Source organism: Somniosus microcephalus, unplaced genomic scaffold, assembly GCF_052327205.1.
Source record: "Somniosus microcephalus isolate GS21.2 unplaced genomic scaffold, FLI_Smic_1.0 unresolved_chr8, whole genome shotgun sequence".
Taxonomy (NCBI): Eukaryota; Metazoa; Chordata; class Chondrichthyes; order Squaliformes; family Somniosidae; genus Somniosus; species Somniosus microcephalus.
Genome location: NW_028225186.1, coordinates 9,958,441 through 9,967,835, shown reverse-complemented (window position 1 = coordinate 9,967,835; position 9,395 = coordinate 9,958,441).

The window sequence follows — 9,395 nt, the reverse complement described above, 5'->3', positions numbered from 1 at the left end:
CTCTTGTGCGAAAAGTTTGCCTGGCGTGAAAGTGACCTGAATTTCAAAGCAGCAAGGAGGAAAGACTGCATTGTTCTGCTTGCTGGCAGGACGCTTCCCTGGTGGTCTAGTGGTTAGGATTCGACGCTTTCACCGCCGCGGCACGGGTTCCATTCGCGGTCAGAGAACAGTGCATTTTTCGGCTGTTTGTAATACCAGCATTCAAAGCAACCGTGAGAAAAATTGCATGCACCTCTGAACCTTTCAACTTTCCACACCGCTGCTGTTGCCTCAACAATCAGCAGTGCATCATTCGGTACAGATGCGCAAAATGAGTGCGAGTTGCAGAGAGTGCTGTGAAAGTTTGGGTAAATGACACAGTTCTTTAATGGTTATTTCTCTTTAAATCATTTGGAGTGGTGCAAATTGTTAGTGGCATTTGCCAGTCGTATCTTGATAAGATTACTTAAGCAGTTTAAGTAATGGGGAAAAGTTAAATATTTGAGATTCTGTTAATTTAAGAAGAGTAATGCAAGGTAACAGTGCAGTCAGAGTTAATTGGCAGGCAGTGAAAACCAGTTCTCTAACGAATCAGCAGGGGTGATTCAATTGGTTACAAACAAACAGTATAAAAAGATCAGTGCGAGTAGCAGAGCGTGCTGTGAGAGTTTGGGTAAGTGAGAGAGTACTTTAATGGTTATTTCTCTTGAAATCATTTGGAGTGGTGCAAATTGTTAGTGGCAATTGCCATTAGATTGTTGATAAGATTACTTAAGCAGTTTAAGTAAAGGGGAAATGTTAAATATTTGAGATTCGGTTGGTTTAAGAAGAGTAAAACAAGGTTAATTGGCAGGCAGAGAAAACCAGTGCTCTAACCAATCAGCAGGGGTGACTCAATTGGCTACAAACAAACAGTATAAAAAGGCCAGTGCTAGTGCGAGCAGCAGAGTGTGCTGTGAGAGATTGGGTAAGTGAGAGAGTTAGGGTAATTGGGGTGTGAGGTGCTGTTTCTGTTTTGTTTCTGGCCCTGTTTTTCCTGCCAGTCTCAGGATTAGCAGACATCGTGGAGGCGGAGCAGCAAGGTGAGGCCCAGTCGAGGCAGCCGGTAGCAACAGTGGGTGTTGAGTCGAGTCGGAGCAGCGAGGCGAAGCAGCCTAAAAAGGCTCCAAAGGCAACAGACCAAGGGGACGTCAGAATTCAAAAGTGACATCACAGCCAAGCTGGTAGGTGATTGGCTGGTTCGTGAGTACTTTTCCTTCCCTTAGAAACCTTTATAAGTTGATAAGTTCAATTAAATAGAGGTGTGATATTCATCATCTAGAATCGGGGCAGAGGGTATTTAAAAATAATATTTTTAAATGTAATTAATTACATAGAATGGGAGAGCAGGTGATGTGTTACTGCTGCAATATGTGGGAGCTGGTGGACAGCATTGATGTTCAAAGTGATCACATTTGAAGTAAGTGCTGGCTGCTCGAGGAGTTCTGGCTCCGTGTTGATGAGCTGGAGGTGGAGCTTCAAACACTGTGACACATCAGGGAGGGGGAGAGTTACATGGAATCTGTTTTCCTGGAAGTAGTCACACCAATTAGTTTAACAATTTCAGATGTAGTCCGTGGTCCGGGCAGGATGGTGTGACTATGATTGAGGCAGGGACGGGGAACCAGGAGATAGTGCTGGACGAGCCACAGTCCTTGCTCTTGTCCAACAGGTTCGAGGCTCTTACTCCCTGTGAGGACGGGAACGGGGACTGCAGGGAGGATGAGCAACCTAGCCACAGCACCGTGGAATGAGGGGCCATTCAAGTGGGGGGAGTAAATAGAAATGTTGTAGTGGTAGGGGATAGCATCATTAGGAGGATAGACAGGGTTCTTTGCAGCCGAGAGCGAGAGCCCCAAAGGTTGTGTTGCCTGCCCAGTGCCAGGGTTAAGGACATCTCCTCTGGGCTGGAGAGAAACTTGGAGTGGGAGGGGGAGAATCCAGTTGTCGTGGTCCATGTTGGTACCAACGACATAAATAGGACAAGGAAAGAGGTTCTGCTGAGGGAGTATGAGCAGCTAGGGGCCAAATTAAAAAGCAGAACCAGAAGGGTAATAATCTCTGGATTACTACCTGAGCCACGAGCAAATTTGGCTTGGGTAAATAAAATCAGAGAGTTAAAAGCGTGGCTACAAGACTGGTGTGGGAGAAATGGGTTTTGCTTCTTAGGACACTGGCACTAGTACTGGGACAGGATAGAGCTTTTCCGTTGGGATGGACTTCACTTGGCCAGTGCTGGTACTAGAATCCTGGCGAATCGAAAAACTAGGGCTGCAGAGAGGGCTTTAAACTAATTAGTGGGGGGAGGGATGTTTCAAGAGAGTGAAAAATAAAAATGTCAACGGAGAAGGCAATAGAGCAAGGTAGCAGTGGGGGAATTAAAAACCAGATCGTGTCAGGAAGGGACAGAATATATAAAGATAAAGGTAAAGTGGTAAAGGGGGTAAAAGCAGGAATAAATTGTCACAAAGCATATTTAAACGTTCTTTATCTGAATGCATGCAGCATTCGTAATAAAATAGACGAGTTGACAGTACAAATAATTACACATGGGTATGTTCTCCTGGCCATTACGGAGACATGGCTGCAGGTTGACCAAGACTGGGAGCTAAACATCCAGGGGCACTTGACTATTAGGAAGGACAGACAGGAATAAAAGGGAGGTGGGGTGGCTGTGTTAATAAAGATGGAATCACTGCAATAGTGAGAAATGATATTCGGTCAAATGTTCAGGATAGTGGAACGGTTTGGGTGGAGATAAGGAATAATAAGGAGAAAAAGTCACTAGTGGGCGTAGTCTATAGGCCTCCTAACAGTGGGATCTCTATTGGTCGGAGTATAAATCAGGAAATAGTTTGGGCTTGTAATAAGGGAACAGCTATAATCATGGGAGATTTTAACTTTCATAATGACTGGACAAATCAAATTGGGCAGGGCAGCCTTGAGGAATATTTCATAGAGTGTATTAGGGACGGGTTCCTTGAGCAGTATGTTACTGAAACAACCAGGGTGCAGGCAATCTTAGATCTGGTCCTGTGTAATGAGACAGGATTAATAAAAAATGTCCTAGTAAAGGATCCCCTTGGAATGACTGACCATAACATGGTTGAATTCCAAATTCAGTTGGAGGGTGAGACATTTGGAGCTCAAACCAGCGTACTATGCTTAAGTAAAGGAGACTATGAAGGTATGAGAGCAGAGTTGACTAAAGCGGACTGGGAAAACAGATTAAGGTGTAAGACGGTACGTGAGCAGTGGTGTACATTCAAGGAGATATTTCACAACTTTCAAGAAAAATATGTTCCACTGAGGAAAAAGGGGCATAAAAGAAAAGACAGCCATCCATGGCTAAGGAAAGGAATAATGGATAGTATCCGACTGTAAACAAGGGCATATAAAGTAGCCAAATCTACTGGGAGGAGAGAAGATTGGGAAGCATTTAAAAGCCAGCAAAGAATAACTAAGAGATTAATTAATAAAGGGAAGATAGATTATGAAATTAAACTAGCAAAAAATATAAATACAGATTACAAGTGTATCTACAGTTATATAAAAAGAAAAAGTGTGGCTAAAGTGAATGTTGGTCCCTTAGAGGACAAGACCGCGAAATTAGTGTTGGCGAACATGGAGATGGCAGAAACGCTGAACAAATATTTTGTATCAATCATTACAGTAGAGGACACAAAAACTATCCCAAAACTGGACAAACAGGGGGCTATAGGGGTGGTGGAGCTAAACACGATTACAATCACAAAGGAGATGGTACTCGGTAAGATAATGGGACTTAAGGTGGACAAATCCCCTGGACCTGATGGTTTACATCCTCGGGTCTTTAGAGAAGTAGCGGTAGGGATTGCGGACGAATTGGTGGTAATAATCCAAAACTCCCTGGATTCAGGAAAGGTTCCAGCAGATTGGAAAACTGCTAATGTAACGCCCTTATTTAAAAAGGGAGGTAGACATAAGGCAGGAAAATATAGACCAGTTAGCCTAACATCTGTGGTTAGTAAAATGTTGGAGTCCATTATTAAGGAAGCAGTAACAGGACATTTGGATAAGCATAATTTAATCGGACAGAGTCAGCATGGTTTCATGAAGGGGAAGTCATGTTTGACAAATTTGCTTGAATTCTTTCAGGATGTAACAAACAGTGTGGATAAAGGGGAACCAGTGGTTGTGGTGTATTTGGAATTCCAAAAGGCATTTGACAAGGTGCCACACAAAAGGTTACTGCACATGATAAAATATCACAGGATTTGGGGTAATAACCTGCATGGGTCGAATATTGGCTATCGAACAGAAAACAGAGAGTTGGGAAAATGTTTCATTCTCGGGTTGGCAATGAGTAACTAGTCGTGTTCCGCAGGGGTCAGTCCTGGGACCACAACTCTTTACAATCTATATTAACGATTTGGGGGAGGGGACCAGTTGCAACCTTGCCGATGCTACAAAGCTGCGAGGGCAAGCAGTGAGTGAGGAGGACATAAAAAACCTGCAAAAAGGACATAGACAGGCTAAGTGAGTGGGCAGAAATTTGCCAGATGGCATATAATGTTGGAAATTGTGAGGTTATGCACTTTGGCAGAAAAAAATCAAAGAGGAAGTTATTATCTAAATGGAGAGCAACTGCAAAGTGCTACAGTACAAAGGGATCTGGGGGTCCTGCCACAGGAAACAGAGAATGTTGGTATGCAGGTACATCAGGTGATCAGGAAGGCCAATGGAATCTTGGCTTTTATTGCAAGGGGGATGGAGTATAAAAGCAGCGAAGTCTTGCTTCAGTTATACAGGGTACTGGTGAGGCCACACCTGGAATATTGCGTACAGTTTTGGTTTCCATATTTAAGAAAAGATATACTTGCTCTCGAGGCAGTTCAGAGAAGGTTCACTTGGTTGATTCCGGAGATGAGTGGGTTGACTTATGAGGAAAGGTTGAGTAGGTTGGGCCTCTACTCATTGGAATGCAGAAGAATGAGTGGTGATCTTATCGAAACATATAAGATTGTGAGGGGGCTTGATCGGGTGGATGTGGGGAGGATGTTTCCGCTGATGGGTGAGAATAGAACTAGGGGACATCATCTTAGAATAAGGGGCTGCCGTTACAAAACTGAGATGAGGAGACTCTTCTTCACTCAGAGGGTAGTAAATCTATGGCATTTGCTACCTCACAGAGCTGTGGATGCTGCGACATTAAATACATTTAAAAAGGAGATAGACAGTTTACTATCTGATAAGGGAATTAGGGGTTATGGGGAGCGGGCAGGGAAGTGGACGTGAGTCTGGGTTCGGATCAGCCATTATCCTATTGATTGGCGGAGCAGGTCCGAGGGGCCGTATGGTCTACTCCTGCTCCGAGTTCTTATGCTATGTTATGTTATACACTTCATTGCCTTCTGTGAAATGCCTGTTGTTTCAATGTCTGCAGGAACTGACATTGGGAACAAGATACTTTAAATGTTTACTTGCAAACATTTAACTGTACCTCACAGTGTCAGAACCGTTATGGTTGTTATCCGCCTTCCATGTATTTTGTTGCTGACTGCATCTCCCTAACAAACTTAGCTGATTACAGCACGGCTATCAATCAACTCATTGCCAGTGTGAAAAATGCCACATTAGCAACGTGTGCAAGGCTGGAATGAGAGTGTACCTGGGCCGTGATAACTTATCCTGAGCATTAAGATATTCATTAGTCCTTACCCATTGCTGCGTGAGACAATTCTCCTCATGCTGGTTCTTTTGCCGGTTATCTCCAATCGGTGTTCTCTGGTTACCGACCCTCCTGCCACTGGAAAGCGTTTCTCCACATTTCCTCCACCAAATCCCCTTGTAATCATGCAAGCCTCTATTAAATTTCCTCTTAACCTTCTGAGGAAGGCAATCCCAGTTCTCCACACTATCAACATAACTGAAGTCCCTTATCCCTCGGGCCACTCTGTAAGGCGTCAAACTGAGGCTCTTGCTCTGAATGTCTGGCAGAGATAGACATATATTTGAGCTACAGGAGAGTCAAGGGTTATGGGGAGTTGGCGGGAATCTGGCGTAGAGTGGATGATCTGATCAGCCATGATCTTATTCAATGACGTGGCAGGCTCGAGGGGCCGAATGGCCCACTCCTGCTCCTAATTCTTCTGTCCTTATTCTTCTTTCTCTCCCTTCTGCCTCTTTGTCCCTCGGTCAATTCTTGCACTGACGGACATTGCATCGCTCCCTTCATTCTTAGTATAGTGGTGAGTATCCTCGCCTCTCACGCTGGAGACCGGGGTTTAATTCTGTGATGGAGAGGATTTTTCACCGCCTCCTCCTCTTCCTATATAACAGACTCGAGTGGCTCAATGGCCTCCTCCTGTTCCTGTGTAACATGCTTGAGGGGCTGAATGGCCTTCTCCTGTTCCTGGATAACAGACTCGAGTGGGTGAATGGTCTCCTCCTGATACTGTGTAACAGGCATTAGTGGCTGAATGGCCTCATCCTGTTACTGTGTAACAGGCTTGAGCGGCTGAATGGACTTCTCCTTTTCCTGTATAACCGACCCGAGTGGCTGAATGGTCACCTCCTGTTCCTGTGTAAAAGGCTCAAGGGGATGAATGTCCTCCTCCTCTTCCTGAATAACAGACTCGAAGAACTGAATCGCCTCCTCCAGTTCCATTGTAACAGGCTTGAGGGGTTGAATGGCCTCCTCCTGTTCTTATGTAACTGGCTCGAGTGACTGTATGGCCTCCTCCTGTGCATGCATAACAGGATCGAGGGGCTGAATGGGCTCCTCCTATTCATGTACATCAGGATTGAGGGGCTGAATGGCCTCCTCCTGTTCATGTGAAACAGGCTCGTGGGTCTGAATTGTCTCCTCCTGTTCCTGTATTACAGTCTTGTTGGAATGAATTGCCTTCTCCTGTTCCTGTATAACTGGATCGTGTCTCTGAATTATCTCCTCGTCATCCTCAGTAACAGGTTCAAGGGGCTGAATGGATTGCTACTGTTCTTATACAGATCTTGTATCGCTGACTGGCTTCCTCGTGTCCAATGCAACAGGCTCGAGGCGTTAAAGACCTCCTCTTGTCCCTGTGTAACAGGCTCGAGGGGCTGAATGGCCTCCTCCTGTTCCTGTATAACAGGCTACAGGGGCTGAATGGCCTCCACCTGTTCCTGTGCGAAAGGCTCATGGGACAGAATGGCATTCTGTTCCTATGTAAAAGGGTCATGGGATTAAATGGCCTCCGCCTGTTCCTGTGTAAAAGGGCCTTGGGACTGAATGGCATGCCTCTGTTCCTTTGTTAATGTGTCATGGACCTGAATGGCCTCCTCCTGATCCTATGTTAAAGGATCATGCGAAAGAATGGCCTCCTCCTGTTCCTTTGTAAGAGGGCCATGGGACTGAAAGGCCTACCCCTGTTCCTATGTTAAAGGGCCATAGGACTGAATGGCCTTCTCCTGTTTCTATGTAAAAGAGCCATTGGACTGAATGGCCTCCTCCTGCTCCTGTGTAACAGACTCGAGGGGTTCAATTGAATCCTCCTGTTCCCGTGTAACAGATTCAGGGGTGGAGAGGACTCAGAGGGAAAGTGGGGTGGGACTGGAGCCACTTGTGTAAAGGAAGTGTTGTAGGGGGAACTTTCCCTTCACTGAATTACTGATTTACTTCCAAATGCACCGTCAGTAGAGGTAACACAGAACCCTGACCCCAAATCCAACTCTGGTGGAATTCGAACACACAGCCTTTGAATGACTTCATCTAGTGACACATAGAATTAGAAGTCCAATGCGCTTCCATTGTGCCACAGAGCCAACTGCAGGCTCTTGTATTACAAAAGCAAAATATTGTTGATGTTGGAAATCTGAAATATAAACAGTTAAAATGCTGGAAGCACTCTGCAAGTCAGGCAGCTTTAGATGCCTGTGTAAAATGGTTCTGCTTTCAGTCCCGGATCATTCTGTGTCTATTTAAAAGGGATGTGCTGTCAGTCCCGGGTCATTCTTTGACTTTTTAAAAGGATGTGCTTGCAGTCCCGGATCATTGTGTGTCTGTTTAAAAGAGATCTTCTGTCAGACTCAGATCATTCTATGTCTGTTTAAAACGGGTGTTACGTATTATTATAGAGTCTGCACCACAGAAACCGTCCATTTGCACGAACTGGTCTCCACACGAGGCTCCTCCTTCTGTACTTCAACTCACCAAAAAAAAGCCAGGATCAGTAATGGTAACCATGAAACTATTGGATTGTCTTAAAAACCCATCAGGGAAAGAAATCTGCCGTCCTTACCTGGTCTGGCCGATGAGGGACTCCAGTCCACAGCAATGTGGTTGACTCTGAACTGCCCTCTGAACTGGCCTAGCATGCCACTCAGTTGTAACAAACCGCTATAAAACAAAATAATAAAAATGAATCTTGGAGGATCACCTGTCCTGATCTATATCAGCCTCCTTCTAAGTTCCCCAACACCACAGAAGCCAGACTTCAGCCAATTCGATTCACGCCACGTGATATCAAAAACGGCTGAGCACACTGTCGACAGCAAAGGCTATGGGCCCTGACAACATCCCGGCTATCATGCTGGAGACTTGTGATCCAGAACTAGTTGCGCATCTAGCCAAACAGTTCTAGTGAGGCTACAACACTGGCATCGAACCAACAATGTGGAAGAGTGCCCAGGTATTTCCTGTCCACAAAAAGCAGGACAAATCCAATCCAGCCAAATACCGCCCCATCCATCTACGCTCAATCATCAGCAAAGTGATGGAAGTTGTCATCGACAGTGCTATCAAGTGGCACTTACTCACCAATAATCTGCTAATTGATGCCCAGTTTGGGTTCTGCCAAAACCTATCGGCTCCCGACTTCATTACAGCCTTGGTCCAAACATGAAATAACGAGCTGAATTCCAGAGGAGAAGTGCGAGTGACTGCCCTTGGCATCAAGGCAGCATTTGACGGAGTGTGGTGTCAAGGAGCCCTATTAAATCTGAAGTCAATGGGAATCGGGGGGTGGGGTGGAAACTCTCCATTGGTTGGAGTCTTACCTAGCACAAAGGAAGATGGTTGTGGTGACTGAAGGTCAGTCATCACAGCCCCAGGACATCGCTGCAGGATTTACTCAGGGCAGTGCCCTAGGTCCAACCATCTTCAGCTGCTTCATCAATGACCTTCCCTCCAGCATAAGGTCAAACGTGGGGATATTCGCTGATGTTTGCAGTGTTCAGTGCCATTTACAACTCCTCAGATAATGAAGCAGTCCATGCCCGTATACAAAAAGACCTGGACAACATTCAGTCTTGTGCTGATAAGTGGCAGGTAACATTCGTTCCACAGAAGTGTCCGGCAATGTCTATTTCGAACAAGCGAGAGTCTAATCACCTCCTCTTAACATTCAATGACATTA